This window comes from Rhinolophus ferrumequinum, chromosome 5, assembly GCF_004115265.2.
Source record: "Rhinolophus ferrumequinum isolate MPI-CBG mRhiFer1 chromosome 5, mRhiFer1_v1.p, whole genome shotgun sequence".
Classification (NCBI taxonomy): Eukaryota; Metazoa; Chordata; class Mammalia; order Chiroptera; family Rhinolophidae; genus Rhinolophus; species Rhinolophus ferrumequinum.
The window spans coordinates 46,384,865-46,402,828 of record NC_046288.1 but is presented as its reverse complement, the minus strand read 5'-3'; the positions used below and the strand labels follow the sequence as shown (position 1 = coordinate 46,402,828).

Here is a 17,964-nt window from a genome sequence, read left to right as displayed (position 1 = left end):
TTTTCCTGGGGTCATTTTATCAAAGCCATCATTAACACAGTGGCAAAGGCAAAACTTATTCTAAGGAATTCCTTCTGAGAAAATGTTCCTGAGATATTCAATACATCCCCGACAAATAAAATTTTAGGTAGTTTATTTTAAAAACTCAACATAGCATTTTAACCTTGGTTTAGATTTTTCTGCATCAAAATTTATATTACTGAGCACTAAACATAATAGAGTTCCTTAGAGCTTTCACATAGCACTGTTATGTCATATGCCAGAGGTCTCTACCATGATTTTATTGTATAAACCACAGAAACATTTTAATTAACAATTAAAGATTAAGGAAACATAATTTTTCTTCAGGTAATAACCCTTCTCTCAGTGTGTGCCTCCTTAGATGCAGTGATAGCACTCAGAACTACAGTATATGCTAATTTACTTATTTAAAGTACATAGCAGAATTTCAGCGAGAGCACAGAAAAATGACTTCAAATTTAAATTCTATGATATGAGTAACATATTAAAATACCTAAAAGATGGCATCTTCTTTGAAATAATGATCTGTAGCTGATTAAAGCTAGTAGTGATTAAAGCTGTGGGAAGCTCCTTCCAGACAAGTACAAACAATAGTAAATTATTTGCTGAATATTTTCATGATTTTTCTTTTTATTATTTTATGAACAAATACAAGATGTGATAAAAAATATATGGTGAATGTTTAAATAAAAAATTTTCCTTTCCAACACTTCTTCCTGATGTATGGTCTTTGTACTTGCTGTTCCCGCTGACTGGATTGACCCTCCAAAAGTTCTTCAAGTCAACTCTTATTCACATTCATAAATCCAGCTCAATTATCATTTCCTCAGGGGAGTTATCCATGATTCCCTTTGATCAGAATAATAATTCTTGTTGTTCACACTATCAGAAGCCTATATCTTTCACTTCTCTAGCAGTTGTAACAGTTATAATTTAAACATACTTGTATGATTCTTTGAATGATGTCTGACTGTTTTACCAGACTGTAACTTCATGAAGGTAGGGACTGTGACATTGCTTTTTTAAATTTGATATATTCCTGGTATCTACCACATTTATGTGGCATAGATTCATGATCAATAAACACTTGCTTCTCCTATGAATGCAGATGGAACATTCACTTGATGTTCATTACCCAATTCTTATAAAACTTTTCTCTCTTATTTCTCAGCATTCCCAATAGTGTTTTTAAAGAATAAAAAGAAAATGATAACAAAATTTTACCAAGTTTTATAGCAGTGATGAAAAATTTATATCTTGATTAATAATTACTTCAAAACTTAAAACTAGGTTCTAGGTTTATTAACATATTTATATTTATATGATTTGCAACTAGCTAAGGTAATTAAGAGTTTACTATAGTAGGTTAAATATATTACAAATGGTTAGTGTTAAAAGTGACTATTTCTATTTTGATAAAACCAGCAGTAGGACTTGAATATAAGTAATTTTTCAAACTATTCTAATTACAATAGATATAATACTTTCTTTGAAAGGAGATATAAGATTTGCATTCCTTCAAGTCATGAAAAGGAGTTAGATGGAAAATACAATGGAGGATGACTAATAAACCATGTAATTATTGAATCTTGAAGCTTAAACTTAAAGAAGGTAAAAAACATTTATTTTAAATTTAATATAAATGATTATATCTAATAAATAATCATCCAATTTATATTTGAACATAATGCTAAGGACATTCATTATACAAATAGTTATGTATTTATTTAATGCTTGCTATATACCTAATGCCTTGTTATATGTTCTACATACATTTTAATTACTATTATAACAATACCAGTTGCCTCCTTATAAAATACACAGTTTACATTTGAAACATTCTAATTATTATACAGCTTTTATTTTATACTGAATTGATATCTGCTGACCTATATTAAGTGTCTTAGTTTTGTCATCTATACACACGTATGACATTATTAACCTAAATAGATCTGGCTGATGACAATCTTTCAAATACTCAAAGAACACTATCTTATCCCTTACTTAGAAATATTATTTTAAACCTAAAAATAACTTCCTTATTCGATCACTCTTCCTAAGATATGATTTCTATATACCTCAAAATACTAGTCATTCTCTTATGAACATACTCTAATTCATCAATGTTTCCTCAATTGATATGGACAATATAGTTTTTTAAATGAAATTCGATTATGAATCATTTTTATTAGATGAATTACAACAATGCTTTATACTAAAGTTTAAATAAATTTTAAAAATATTTTTAAATGAAACTGTCAATCTTGAAGTTCTCATGAGTCCTATGCAATTGATTTTGAAGCTAATGTTGGATTTTATATTTGTGCCTCATACATTTCATTCTTTAGTTCTTTGTATCCTTCATATCTGCCTGAAATATTTTGAATTTTTACCTATCAGGCACCATATCAGTTTTTTTCTACTGGCTTTGAGTTGTTTGGAAGTTAAAAAAGCAGACTTTTAATTCTTCATTCACATTACTGATAAAATATTGATGAAAAGTACATGAGCAAGTTCTCAATATTGCAACTTGCCTCTAAAGTTCTACCCACTTTGGCGATGGTTCATTAGTTAACACTCTAGTTATTTTTTTAAATCACCTGTGATTATTATTCATCATAATGCCATCATCCAGCCAGTTTTCTCCATATAGTTTTTAATTGCTTTGTAAAAGGCATATTGAACACAATATGCATATGGGATCAGATATCAATCTTCTCATGAATAGCTAATGCTATCAAAACAGAAAATGAACTGCGTATTTTTTTTACCACCTACAACATGTCTGATTAATAATCCATTCTGTAATTTTATCAGAGAATAAAATCAAACTCAGTGCTCTGTCAGAATGATTTTTTTTTTCTTTTTTGGGGTTTTGAATATACCAATCTCTAACTCTATAATATCTCACTTTTTCATGTTTTGTGCATATTATTTATAGTAACTCATATATCTCCTCAGGAAAGGCATTCATTCCTCCCTAGGATATTATTCATCTGGACCTGGAAATTTGAATTTATTAAAAGTACCTATCATAAAGCTTCAATTCTCTTAAGATTTATCCCCCTATTATTCCCACCTTAAATATTTTTTTGTACAAAGTAGAAGAAAAAATTTTTTTTCAGTTAATAACTGTTGGATATTTTCCCTTTATTTTTAACACAAGTACATATAAATATGGAAATTTATGATCATATGTAAAATTAATCTAATAATTACAATTTTTTCTTATTAAAAGGATACCTATTGTCTTTTCTTAAACATTGTTTTTATTAGTTTCAGGTGCACAAAACAATGTAATAGTTAAACATTCATCATTTATATCCCTCACACAATGATAACCCCCCTTCCCCCATCTACTACCCCTCTGACATCTCACACAGCCGTTACATTTCCACTGCCTCTATTCCTAATGTTGTACTCCACTTCTTGTAACCATATATATATATATATATATATATATATATATATATATATATATATATATATATATATAATTATAGTTGACATTCATTATTGTTCAGCTTCAGCTTCAGGTGTACAGTGCAGTGATCAGGCATCTACATCATCCCAGAGGTGGTCTCCCTAATGAGACAAGTGTCCATCGATACCCTACAAAATCTTTACAACATTATTGATTACATTCCCCAAACTGACTTTCGTATCCCGGTGGCAATCTTGTGGTTACCGATTGTGCTTTCTAATCCCCTTACTTTCCCTTTTATCCACCCCCCTTCCCATCTAGCAACCCTCAGTTTTTCCTCTATGTCTCTGAGACTGTTTCTGATTAGTTCATTCATTAGTTATTGAAGAGTTTTGGCACGTATTTAACAAGACCTAGGTCACTTCTTAAATCATACATATTCTTCTGTTGCTCTTCACAAGAATGAACTGTTCATAGCTTTTTAAAATATCTTGACAACTTTCTTCTATATCATTTTATATTCTTTGGTCTTCAAATAATGTTTTAGTGTAAAAATTCCAGGTTTGCTTGGGAAAAAGGAAACTTGAATAAATGCTAAAAGGAAGACAGAGTGCAGGCAGGAGGGAAAAGGACTGAAGAAAGGGAAGGAGGGAAGGGAGAAAGAAGGAAGAATGATTTCAAGTCTTACATCTTTAATTAATGACATGTGACATGACTTTGGGTAAGAGGTCAAACCTTCATAATTTTAGATTACTCATATATGTACAATGAATAGATTGGGATTGGTAATATAACAGTCCTCTTAACTGAAATTTTAATGCTAAAAATTATTTATTGAGAATTTATTACATGATTATTCTATGCTTGCTGGGAATATAAATATTTTGTTCTAAAGACTTGAAATCTAAAGACTTTAAAGATTCAACAGAACTCACCAAGTAAATATAGCGTATAAATTATTACTATTCACAGAAGAAATTATAATATAAAGTACTGAGGCAAAGGAAAATGATCAAATTTTCAAATTAATTACAAATTATTTATTTTTCTCAAAGTCAAGATTGATGTATTTCTTTGAAAGGAACATAGGTATGTTTTAATATGTCACCGTTATAAATTAATATTTTAGCTTCAATTACAAACACATAACACAACATCTATTATTTTTCAAATACATCACTGGATATGAATAAATCTTCAGGCAGAATCAATGGAATTGTGGTTAAAATAACTTTTCTTCAGAAAGTGAAATCACATTTAAATTCCAGAAAATTTAAAAACAGCAAAATATTATAAAGAAGACATTCAAATCCCAATAAGGTAAGAACCACTGATGGAACTCCATAAAATTATTATATATTTTACCCTTCTATGTAAGGTATTTGAGAGCTCATTGAAAGGATGGTATTAATTTGATTATAGCTTAGTACACAATAAGGCGACTAACCAATTAAGACTAGTAGTAAGGATATTTTGTTACTACTACTATTACCACTGCTATTTAACACTTATATAGTGCTTACTAGATACTAAATACTTTCCAATGAGTAATTCAATTAATCTTCACAAACACCTTGTGAGGTAAATACTAAAATTACCTCCATTTAATAGATAAGAAAATGAAGACACAGACAGATAAAGAAACTTTGCCTGAGGTCATACAACTGAAATCCAGGATTCAAATCCTGGCAAGTTGTCTTTATAGTTAATGTGATATGAATATAACTACCTTTCCCCCCAAAGTACTTAGCCCACTACCTGAGCATTGTTCTAGAAGAATTCGTAATGTCTCCCGATTTGAAATGACTCTTTTATCCTGCCCTCTAACAATTTAGTCTAGGATTGTATCTTGCATTTAGTTGCTGTGTCTCTTAATCTTCTTAAATCTGGAATAGGACTGGAACCTCTGTTCTCTAAAGGACTGATGGAGTTCATCTGTAAAACACTATAGGTCTGGTCCTTTTTTGTGGGAGAGTTCCTTGATGACTTTTCTTGTGGAAATTGGTCTAGGTTCTCTACTTTTTAGTTAATTGCATTAGCTAAAGATTTGTCTCTTTTGTTGATATTTTCTAAGAGCAAGAATTTAATTAATTAATTTATTTATGTATTTATTTATTTATTTATCTACTATTTTTTTCTGTTACCTTCTTTCTCCTTTTATTCTTATTATTATTGTCTTTATTACATTTTTCTGTTAAAATTTATTGTACTTTTCCTAGCTTTTGAAGACAGAATTAAATATATTTATTTCCATTGATATTAATTTTTAACACTATGAATCATTCCTTTAAATATTCTTTATAGATTCAGGTATATAGTGTTTTCATACTTAAAAAAAATTCTATAATTTGTTTGTATTTCACCATTTTCTGAAGAGTCATTTAATAAAAAGCTTTTTTATTGCAGGTGGAAAGCTTTTTTTTGTTTTTTTTTCAGTTTTATTTTACTTAGATCAGAGAAATTTATTTGTAATATATCCCCTCTATGGAAATTAATGTTTTCTATGATCAACTTTTAAAAAATGTTTATGTGCTCTTGAAAGATGTTATACTATCAGTATGTCATGTTTGAGACATATGTATATGTAAATATATGATGTATCTTATTGTTTATATTATTTATTATTGTGTGAGTTTTGTTATATTTACTGTGTTTTTCCCTGTGGTTTTTCTTTTCTGTCTTTTTTTCTTTTGATATTTAGAAAGGATTGAACTTTTATTATAATAATTAGCTTTATACATATACTTTTTATAGTGACTGTACTGCTCACTTCTTTCCACTTGTTACTCTATCTTTTTTCAGTGTTAAATGAAATCTGTGAATTTCATTTATTCCCTACACTACAGTTAATAATGATTTCCTACTTTCATTTTTAGAACATGATTTTATGTTGTTATTTAATCCATATTTCTAACTTTGTTTTAGTATCAATTCTACAACTAACTATATTAAATGATCACTATTAGTCACTTTGCCAAATTTCTCCTGTTATCTATTGGTTGAATGAAGATCATACTCATGTAGTTTCATCAGGAGGGTTCAAGTGTTTGCTATTCTCTTAGTGCTTGGATGTTCAGTTTCTCCACAGTCATGAAGGAGTTCTTTAATGGATATAAAATTCTTTGCTTGCATTTTCTTTGTTTGATATTCTTGGAAGTGCTTCTCTAGTGCTGGCTTGTTTTGTGTGTTGCTCTTGGGAAGTCTGATAGTAATTTAAATTTATCACCATTAAATATAATTCGATTTTTGTCTTGAAGATTTTTTTCTTTTGTCTTTTAACTCTAATAATTTTACTAAGATACAGCCCAAAGATTATTCTTGTGGGTCAGCTTTCCTAGGAGCACTAAGTACAGTTAAAATTTTTTTATTTTCGGAAAGTCTCCTTAGATTATAGCTATAAATATTAGTTGTATCATTGTGTATTTTTTCTTTTTCATAGACTTTAAATATGTATGTATGTACTTTTTGCCTGTTTTCCATTTTGATTCTTTCACTCTGAAACTTTATTTCTTTATTTCATTTCTTCCATATCATTCTTCAATGCAATTTAATCTATTCTTTTTTGAGCAACTTGTTATTTATGTCTCATAACTTTTGTCTTTTATTTTGTTTTTCAATATATATCCTGAGGTTGTTGCATTTCTTTGTCATTTTGGCCATTTTAGTGGTTAGCTTTTGAATTTATCATTGTATTTCTTTAAAAAAAAATCAAATGCTGATTTGAGACATTTAATTCAATTTAGAGTGTTATGTTACAATTTTATTTTTCTTGGTAGCTCTGGTTGTCTGTGTGAGAACTTTGATCAACATTCAGAATGTATTGACTCATCCTTTTTCTTCTTAGAGTAGTTTTGAATGAAATTTGTCCAATTATTTTTCTATTCCTGGATAATTTGTATACAAGTTTCCTAGTCCAATAGTACTTTGTCAGTGTAGTAACATGTTCTTTCTTTAATGAAGAATGCTAGTGGTTGGGGTTGCCAGGGGTAGGTATGTATTGTTTCTGTTCAGTATCTTCAGAAGTCTTAATTTTCCTCTTTTATTGCCCTCTTTACCTTCGTCACCACAACTCCAAGGAGCACCTATCTTCTCCTACAGAAGTAATGTTTTCCTGAGGGCCCTACTTTGGCACACTTATTTTTATGTCCCGTTCCCATAGCCAGTGTTGTGGATTACCAAATCCCAGATCTTGTTCAGCACATCAACATGTGATATTAAACTTTGTCTTTCTGAGGGTTTTTTTGGCTCTACTTCTCACATGTTCTCTGTTTCCTTCTCTGTTTTCTTATGAAGTCACTTACACCACCCCTCCCTCTCTTCTCAGATCTAGACTTGCAACTTCAGCTGAGACTCCAGTGTTATCTCTGTTGGGATTTGATTTTTATATCAAATATGCAATCACCAGATTTTTTTTCTGGGTCATCTGATAAAGCTACAATTTCTTAGGAGTGTTGCTCTGAACTCTGCTAACTTTTGGGTCATAAAAGGCACCCTTCCTTACTTTAGCATAATGTTAAATTTTCCTCTATTGTTTATTTGGTCATACTATTTGAGACCTAAAAATGGGAAGATAGATGTTGATGTTTGCTTCAACATCTTAAGGGGGGAGAGGTATGTAAATTTTCTGTAAATAAGAGAGAACAAGCTCCTGGAAAACACTTTTTCTACATGAGAAATGAATCTCTACTAGCTATTCTCCTAATGATTCTGTGCAGTATTAAGTGAAATATAAATTGCATAAGAGATACATTCAGATACCCTCATACAGATATCAGGAGCCTCTGTGGTAACTCCTCCCTTGATATAGTTAGGTACTCAGTTGTTTGTTTCTTAATTAGGAAAATCTTCACTCATGTTAAACCCTGTTACTATAACATCATCAAATTGCAAAAAAAAAAAAAAAGGAAAAAAATAAAGGAAAAAAGGAAAGGGCTCAGAATCACGAAGACTTAAAATAATTGAAATCTGAAATCTGAAGTATCCAAATAGCAGGCTAGAGTAAACAAACCCATGATTATCTTTCAAGGTATGGCTCTACTTCTAAATATTCATTCTGATATTAGTATATGAGTTCACTTCGTACATTCACTGCTACATGTTAGTGAATATTTAAAGATTCTAATTATTATTTTGATGTTGTAATAAAAGATGTTGCTCATTCTCTTCAATATTAAAGTTAACCTTTGTATTTAGTAGTTAAAGTACTCAACCTTACAAATGGAAAGAGGGGGTACATTCTCTGTTGCATCAACTACCTTCCTAAACCATGAAAAGTTTTAATACCCTCTTTCATTTATGGCATATTTCTCTGTTTATAATGTGCAGACCAACATAGACCATTATTTTATGGAATAAGTATCTTAAATAAAAATGGCCAATCAATCTAAACACAAAGCCCTAAGATTGTGTTCATAGATACATAACAGAATTTCATGGCTGAAATGCTTTTTAAAAGTTACTTAGAATATCTCACCCAAATCTGCACTCTTTTTTATGCCTGAAAGCTATCTTACTCATTACTTTTAATCCCAAACCAATGACCAGAAATAGATGAAAATCTAGGTAATAGATGGCATTTCAATAGCCAAGGGTGGATTTCAGGATTTATATATCCTCAAGTTATGAGATTTTCTCATCATAGCACTAGTCTTTATATCACCTTGGCTTTGACTGATGCAGGAGTCTGTTAATTTATATCCTATAACACACCACATCTTTTTAACTCTACACATTTTGTTGACTTTTTGTTTGTCCTTTTCTGGATGTTTCCTTTAAACCTGAGAGCCATTCCTGGACAGCATGATTTCCTTCGGCAAATATTCTCTGTTCTTTAGTTTTGATTCAAGACTTATTATTCACTACTTATCTATGCTTGCCATCTATTAGACCAAGTACTTAATGATTCAAGTCCTTTATCTGATTGAATTGCTCCTTACTGTTTGCAATGTCTGCCAATTAAATATCACCTGCACATTTAGAAAATTGTTCCTACTACTATTCACTAAGCAATTTGCATATACATAATTTACTCCCTTTCACAGACCTCTTTTTATCTTTCTCCTTCATCAATATTAAAATCTTCCCTTATTAACAACAAATATTTTTTTTTCCTCTTCTACTTACACAAACACACAGCTTGTGTGGTCTCCTGCATCTATACTCTAGCTCCATCTTGTATATTTATATCTAGTGGATTATTTTTGAACACTCACCATTTAGACAAAGAAAAATGCATTCTTATGACCACATGTACTTTTTGAAGTTCCTGCCTGACATACTCTGGGAAGTTCAATCAGTCCATTAATACTTGTTTAGTTTAATTTAAGAATTAAAATTTTAAACACTGTCTAATTTAAGGTACCTATAAGGGCTTCTTTTATCTTCACACATTTTTATCCTGACTCACTTTGCAAACTAACTTTTCATTTTACAAGGCTTGTAAGCATTTATCACTGGGCAGTTGAATGTATAGAGAGGTCTTTGGTGAGTGAAGTTTTATTGGTGGATACAGATATTTTCAAGGATGGTTTGCAATAAGAAAAATATAATCAAAATATGTAAGGACTTTTTTGTGTGTGTAATATTGGGCATATTTGATAGTTTTCAGGCATCCTACTAAGGACTCTCTTCATCCACAAGCCTTCTCCTGATCCTAGTAGGGGGCTTACTCCATCTGGCTTTTGTCCTAGCTAACTATTTCTGCCTTCTCTAAACCAAGGGAATCATTCCAAACATGACTTCTTAGGAAACAGAGATGAGAATGGTGATAAACGTGGTATTTCTCAAAACTTGTTCGGGTGGCACAGACAGGCCCGACTCCATGGGCCTCTCTTTATGCCTGATGGCTTCCCAACTTCCCCTAGCAGTCCCCTTTCCAGTGTGGATGGGAAAAGGGGCAACTCTCACATTCTCAAGTCCCCTAAACCCTCCTTCCATAGTGAGCTCTCTCCTCCCTCTAGCTTTTTTGTCTCTCCTAGTAGCAAAAGTAACAATGCCAGTCCTCCTTATCCAGGCTCAAGTGCAATAATTTAGGGCCTTAAATAACCATTTTGTGCATCATGTTCATGTAATCCAACACTCCCAATTTAATTTTTATAATAAAGATGAGAGGAATAGCCATATTTCCTAAACATTTTTTTTTCAGCTGTAGACAGCATTCACATGGGTTCCAGATGCACATTTGCTAATTGTTTCTAGACAATTTCATTAGGGTGTTCTTCGGGTACCACAAAATTAAATTGTCTACAGCCAAACTCTGTATCTCTGCTGCCCTTTTCCAATCTGCTCTCTTTCTGTATTCCCTATTTCTGTCATTGAGTGTCCATCTGCTCATTTTGCTCTACTCAATTTCTTACTGTGTCTCAACACCTCCTTTCTCTTCTCCAAGTAATCAAGTTCTAGCAATTATATCTTAGAATACTGTTTTCTCAAAATCATTCTTCTTGTTAATTTCCCATTGATGTTGTTTTGGTTTAGACATTCCATTATTCCTCCCTAGATTGTTGAAAAAGCCGTTTGGCTTTTTCTTTCTTCGCTCCAATGTATCCTCGTCTCTTCCTAAGCTATCTTTCTTATACATAAATTAAATCCCATTTTTCTTATGTAAAAGCCTTTTATAGTTTTCTCTGTAGAAATGATAAAGTCCAAATTCTTTAGCATAGCAAACATGCTTTTATAATTATCCCTTTTGTTGCTTCTCACACTCCTACTCATCTTCAAGACCTAGCTCAAATTTCTCCCCTCTGTGAAATCTTTTCAACTGTCCATGCACAGCCTGCCACTCCGCCCCTGGGTTACCATGGCACCCTGTATGTATTACCCTACGGCATTTATAGCACTATGTTTTAATTATGTACTTACACATTTGTCTTCCCTGTACACTATGAGATCTTTGAAGGCCAGAACAATGTCTTCCATCCCTTTGAATTTATGATGCTAGGCACAGTGCCCAGAATGTTGCATGCATTCAAAACCATGTGGTGATGAATGGATGAACAGAGGGCATTCTGCTTGGCATACAAAGTAAACACAACCTCAGCCTTCCAGTTTCCAAAAGAGAGACTATGAAAAGGTCTCTATATTTGTATCTATATCTATATCTATATCTGCATCTGCATCTCTATCTCTATCTCTATCTATATATAGATCTATGTCTATGCCTATACCTATATCTGTATCTATATCTATATCATGTTTCAAAAGGTAAGTTTAAAAGTAATGGAATAGGTGCACTCAGAAGACAAGATTATCAGGAGATGGGAATTGTTTGGAAGCCTTATGGAACAAAGCATGAGGTAAGCTGGGTTTGAAAACTTAGGAAGATGGAGTAAAGACAGCCAAGGCACCCTGAAGCTGAATGTAATCTATATGGAGGATGATAAAATGTAAGGCAGAAATGGGACACAGACTGCAGAACATAATGCATGCCTTTCTAAGGTGTTTTAATTTTTCTTAGAAAGAGAGAGAAAAGACAGATTTTTAAGAAACAGCTGAGATTTTTTGAGAAGTTTAGAGATGCAAATATTTTTAGTCACTCCCCAAATCCTCTAAATAATCTTATTTTTGTCTTCTACTCATACCCATCTAAACTCCATCTGAACCATCTTTGAATGTGCAGGTCTTAAAAACCTGTGCTGAGTTGTTTTTGAGTAACATTTTCCTCACTGTCACGTGACTTGGTAAAACGTGTTTCAAACCAAACTTCCATTGGAACTCTGCTCCCCTCTGTAAACTCATAAGGGGGTTAAGCACTTGGACTTTGGGTCTAAACTTCCTGGGTTTGAATCATGAATTCTCCACAACTTGGCTAAGTGACCATGGGCAAGTTCCATTACCTCCCTCTAACTCTGTTTCATCCTCTGCAAGATTGGGATAATAGTGCTACCTACCTCGTAGGGATGTTGTGAGTACTGAGAGCTAATAAATGCAGAGCATATAGAATTGCATCAGAGTAGTAAGTGCTAATAATTATTACTTGGTCAATTTCAAACTATGTTGTCAAGTATATTGCTGACTGAAACATGTGCCTCTAATTCTAGTGATGGTCCATCTTTATTATAAAACACAGCATATAAAATAGTTTCAAGCTACATAACAAGGAGTTGTAGCTTTTTCCTTATAAAATCACTAACCATTCACATTTCATATACATACCTTAGTAATTGCCCTACTCCATTATAATGTTACATTTCATTTTACATTTATATTGTCTCTCAGTTTCCTCTTTTGAAACTCTAAGTTCATATCTTTTATAGATTTACCTACTGAGGTCTTGGTATTTTCTTATGGATTTTATGACCTCTTCATGTAGCAGTGAAGAAGTAATGCTAAAAATTCATCAAACTTTTGCAAACACTTTCCAGCCTATTGTTTGTAGATTAATTGTTACAGTTTTTGATTTGCTGGTGATTTAGATTTTTGTGTACGTGTAACTATTTTTAGCGTCCATGAACTTATACCATTATTTTTAAACCTCTGAAAGATATTGTTTAGCCTGTCCGGTATCCCTTCTCCCCATCTTCTGATAACAGCGTCCCCAGCATTTTCCTCATGCTTACACAGTGTTTTACACTGAGCTTCTCCTACCCTCAGTGCTCAAGGTGGGCACATGGTGCAGGCTGGCAGGGCAAGCCTCGCCTCGCCCTGCCCTCAGCTATCTCAGTACCATAAAGGGTATATAAAACTGAGGCTCTTTGTTGGACCAGTTGGTAGAAGAGAATCTATGTTTATACTGGGATAGATAAGAGGATGAAATCTAAGTCTGGACTTGCTAAAAGTCACTTGACTGACACAAAAGGAGATCCTGCCTGAGAATTGGGACAACACAATAAAAAGCAAAGCTGAGATGCAGAGAACAATAGGAAGGCCTGAGGAAGTGAGCCTGGATCTCATCCCTGGATAGCTGAGCCATTAAATTATCTTTTCACTTCAATTCGATTGTCATTTGCAACCAAAGACATCTAATTAATTTAGCTTAGAAAGTATGGGAAGATTATTTTTAAGATAGAGCATACGTGAGCCAGTTTTGAAGCAGTGAGGAAGGAGCAAGGATGTGAAAGAGATTTGAGATATAAAAGAAAAAGAAGAACGATAGAGGGGACAATTTAATTTTCACTCTATGATGACTAGCCTCAGATGTGTCTTTCCATCCTAGGTCTCTTAGCTGAACTCCAGACTCATATATCAAATACTTATTTCATTTTATGTTTGGAAAGCTCCAAGTAGTATATCCATAGTAGTTAAGAGAATGGGCTCTGACATCAAACAATTTAAGCTCATATCCTAGCTCTGCTTATTAGCTACGTGACTTTGAGCAAGTTACTTAAACTTCTGTGATTGAGTTTTCTTATCTATATAATAGAGATCATAATTATATCTATTTCTTAGAATTGTTATGAGGATTTACAGAGTCAGTACCCATAAAGTTTTGGAATAGCACTTGGCTACTTTAAAATGTTAGTTATTATTATTACTCATTTCAAAAATATTAGTTTTGATTCCACACTCCCCACTTGCCAACCAAATGTTTCTTCCTCAGTTTTCTCTATGCGAATAAATGGTCCCACTCTCAACTCAATTGTGGTGAAGTGGGAGTGACTAAATACAGTGAGCCATATATTCAATGATTAAAAGCTTAAAATGATAGGAGTAAAAGTTCTAAGCTTACCTTTATAATAAACATGGAAACTTCTTTTAGATAAGGCTAAACTTAGCAGGTTGTAGCAGATTGATTGATTTTATTAAACAAAAATGAGATACCATTGAAAGATTTTAATTAGAGGAGTGTTATTATCCAATGTATGTCGTAAAAGATCCCTTGACTGCTATTCATTCTTTGATATTAAAATATGTCCTAGATACAGAGGTTTCAGTAGTAAATCAAGGTATAAAATCTTTGTCCCAATTAAGCTTACATTTTAGCAGGGGAAGAGAGATGAACAAGTAGGTACATAGCAAGATGGTGATACGTGTTACAAAGAACAGCAAAATAAGATAAGGGGAGAAGCAGTGCAGAGGGTAGAAATTGTTCAAATAACTTTTCAGCAGAGACTGGGGAAAAAAATGAGGTGACGGGAGAGAAATCTGGAGGGAAAGCCTTCTAGGAATATTGTCCAGGTGGTACAAAAAGCCAAGTTCAACAAGTGTGAGGAAGAGGGAGGAGGACTGTGGGCTTGGAGCACAGTGAGTGAGGGAAAGATAGACGAGGTCATAAAGGGAATTAGTAGGGTAGAGTATGTAGATAACTTTAAGGATGGTTTTTACTCTGAGCCGGATAAAAGCTATAAAATGGCTTTCAGCAAAAGAGTGACTGGATCACTCTGCTGCTGTAGTACAAATATATTGAAGGCAGTCAAGAGTGGAAAGAGGGAGACTAATTGGAAATCTATAGCTGCATTCCAGGCAAGAGATGATCATGGCTACAAGTAAGGAAGTGAGTGGAGCTGGGCAAAAATGGGAACAAAGGAAGTCTTTTTCTGCTTCTGTGGCTGAAAAAGTGAGATATATAAAGCCTTGAGTGAGATGTCATTGGCTTTGCTCTTTCTCTTTGTTCTTCTCCACCTAATCTATCAGCAAATCCTATCAGTCTGCCTTCAAAATATACATTGAACCATTGAGCTTTATATATATAATACCTGAGGATGATTTTACCAATCTATCAGAGTCAGCAGATAAGAAGAAGCCTATTTGTCTTCCCTGGAACACATCCCTAAATTAACTTTCTTGATTAATCTTCTCAATAACTTAATTCCTTGGATGTGGACACTGCAACTCAAGAGGTTAAAAAGTCTCTTAGGCTCACATGGCTAGTAAATGTGTCACCAGTATCCAAAACTAATGTCTGTTTCAATTCAAAGCCTTTGTGTTGCCTTTAAGGATGAGAAAATAAGTAGAAGGATTTTGAGGTTGAAGAGTAACAAAACAAGGAACTCAGACTGGATTCTCATAGTCTTTGCAGTAAACCATGAGCTATAACAAGTAAACGTAAGAAGGGTGTTGAATATGGACAGTAGGACTAGAAATGGTCTTGAAAAGTATGGAAAATGTTTGGAATAGTCATTGTAGAGATTAAAATAAAGAACCAATACTACCGAATTAAAGGAGACTGGGGAATCAGTGCAGGCTCTGTTGATTACATTAGCTACTAGGGCACAGGCACAAACTCAGTCAGCGAAAGTGCCGTGACATGCTATAGCAGTAACACATTGTCTATGTGTAGGATCCTAGAGCGGGAATGGGGATGAACACGGGAGGCACAGAAAACCATCAAGAATGTCAGGATGCCTTGGGCAAAAATTTTATCCTTACTTTGGATAAAGTAAGGATATTTTCCATCATTTTCATGACTTACTAGAAGCCATGAAGATTTGCCTGTTTTCTCAGATACTAAAGGAACCTGATTTCTGTTCTTCATTGGTGAGACTCTATGCATGCGATTTCTGTTTTGTTTTGTTTTGTCAATTATGTGTGCTTTCTGAGGGGTACTTGTCTTATCACCTTCACCAGACAGACTTCACAATATTTCCTTCTTATGCACTGAAAACTTTGAGACTTGGCTAAATATTCTTTTTCACCCTGAAACCTACCAATCTCCTAAAGATTTCAGTATCATTGTAGATGTCTCTTACACCAATCATTGTAGGCTATTTTTTAATAGACTTTATTTTTCAAAGCAATTCTAGGTTTACTTCTGTAAATTGAACATAAAGTACAAAAGTCCCCGTATATCCCCCCTCTTGGTGGCCTGCCAACCCTCCCACCTCTGCCCCAGAACAGTTTTCCCTGTCAACATCCCTATTAACGTCTTGCATTAGTGTGATATATTTGTTTCAATTAATGAACCATTATCAATACATTATTATCAACTAAAGTCTATTGTTTACATTAAGGTTCACTCTTTCTATTGTTTTTGACAAATACATAATGTCATGTATTCACCATTACAGTATCATACAAAATAGATTCATGGCCCTAAAACTCCCCTGTGGTCCACCTATTCATCTCTACCTCTCTAGCCTCATTTTGGGCCATTTTCAACTCCAATTCTTTTTGTCTCCTAATTCTCTGCTAGGACCCAAGACAAACTTCTACATTTCAGTCTCTAGTTACCTCTTTCAATCATACTAGGTCTTTCATATCTTCACTTATACTTCACCTATTTGTCAACCTTATAATGACATTCTGATTAAGTTTTTCAAAATTTTATCCAGCTCTATCTTGTCAGTCATGACCATGCTTCCTTGAACATTTTAGCTTTTCTTTCATCTCACTTAATTTCCTTGACAAGTTTATACACCATATTTTAACCTTGATATGGATGTTTTAATCTTACATTTACTTTCAGCTGAAGAAAGTGACACTATTGTGCTGACTAGTAGCAATGAAAAGTGGCAGTCTTACATAAACTTCAGTTCAATCCTCAGCAACACCAATCTATCCTTTCATCTATTTTGATTTAGCAATCACTATCATTTCCCTCAATACCTAATTCTCCCAATCTCCTGTAAAGGGTTACATAATACCTCTGCCCATTATTGCCAACAGACTTCATCTCCTATTATTAAGAAATTTGAAGCAATGACAGATAATCTTCTTCAACTTCCCAACTTCTTGCCTATAGATTTAAGGATTATCAGATACATTCTCACAATTTTTTTTTTCCAGTGTCAAAGAAACATCTTTACCCCATCAAAATCAATTCTCAGTCTAAGATTTTACTCTATCTTCTCTGGGATCTTTATCTCTCACATATTAGTTTCCTCTTCTTATATTAAATTCTCCTTTGTTTTCCTCCCTTAGTTTATACTCAAGTTCTCTTAACTGAAAAACAAACTCACAAAATTCCACTAAAATCAATGATGCTTCCAACTGTTATCTCTTTCTCTCTTCTCCTCACCATCCAAACTTTCTGAAAGAGTAATGTTAAAGCATGTTACTTTCACCCTTTCACCTCAAAATTTTTCCATAATCTTTTGCAATCTGACTTCTTTCCCCTCCATGCTGGCAAAACAGTTCTGGGTTAAGCCACCAATAACTTCCAAATAGCCAACCTAGTGGACATTTTATAGTCCTTATGACATATATATTTTTCACACTGCTAGTCACAGCTTATTTTTTGAAACTCTCAGCCTAACTGACCTCTTCTCACATGGTTTGGTCATGTTTCTCTGACTTATTTATTATCAGTTGGTTGTTCTTTATAAACTCTTCTTTTGTCAATTCTTAAATGGTGTCTTTCTTAGGGCTTCATCCTAAAATCAGCCTAGTAATCTTATGTAAGTTTTCTTTTCAGCAATCTCATGCACTTTCATGTTATGAACCACTACTCCCAGGCTGATGACTCCCAACTGTATGCCTCTTATTAGATCTTTTTGGTGAGCTTCAGAGTCATATATCTGGGAATATCCCCAAAACACACCCATCTCATCCTGATCTAAATTAACTTCATCCCTTTCCTCTCTAAATCTTTTTTAGCAATCTCTTTCCCAATTAGTTATATACCATTCTCTTATTTATTCATA

The 17,964-nt window shown here is 33.2% G+C and overlaps 1 protein-coding gene across 2 annotated transcripts in view; it reads right to left on the bottom strand.

The window, feature by feature from the left end:
• GRID2 (glutamate ionotropic receptor delta type subunit 2) overlaps positions 1-17,964 on the bottom strand; it is a 1,348,544-nt gene that overhangs the window by 320,830 nt on the left and 1,009,750 nt on the right. The window lies entirely within an intron of this gene.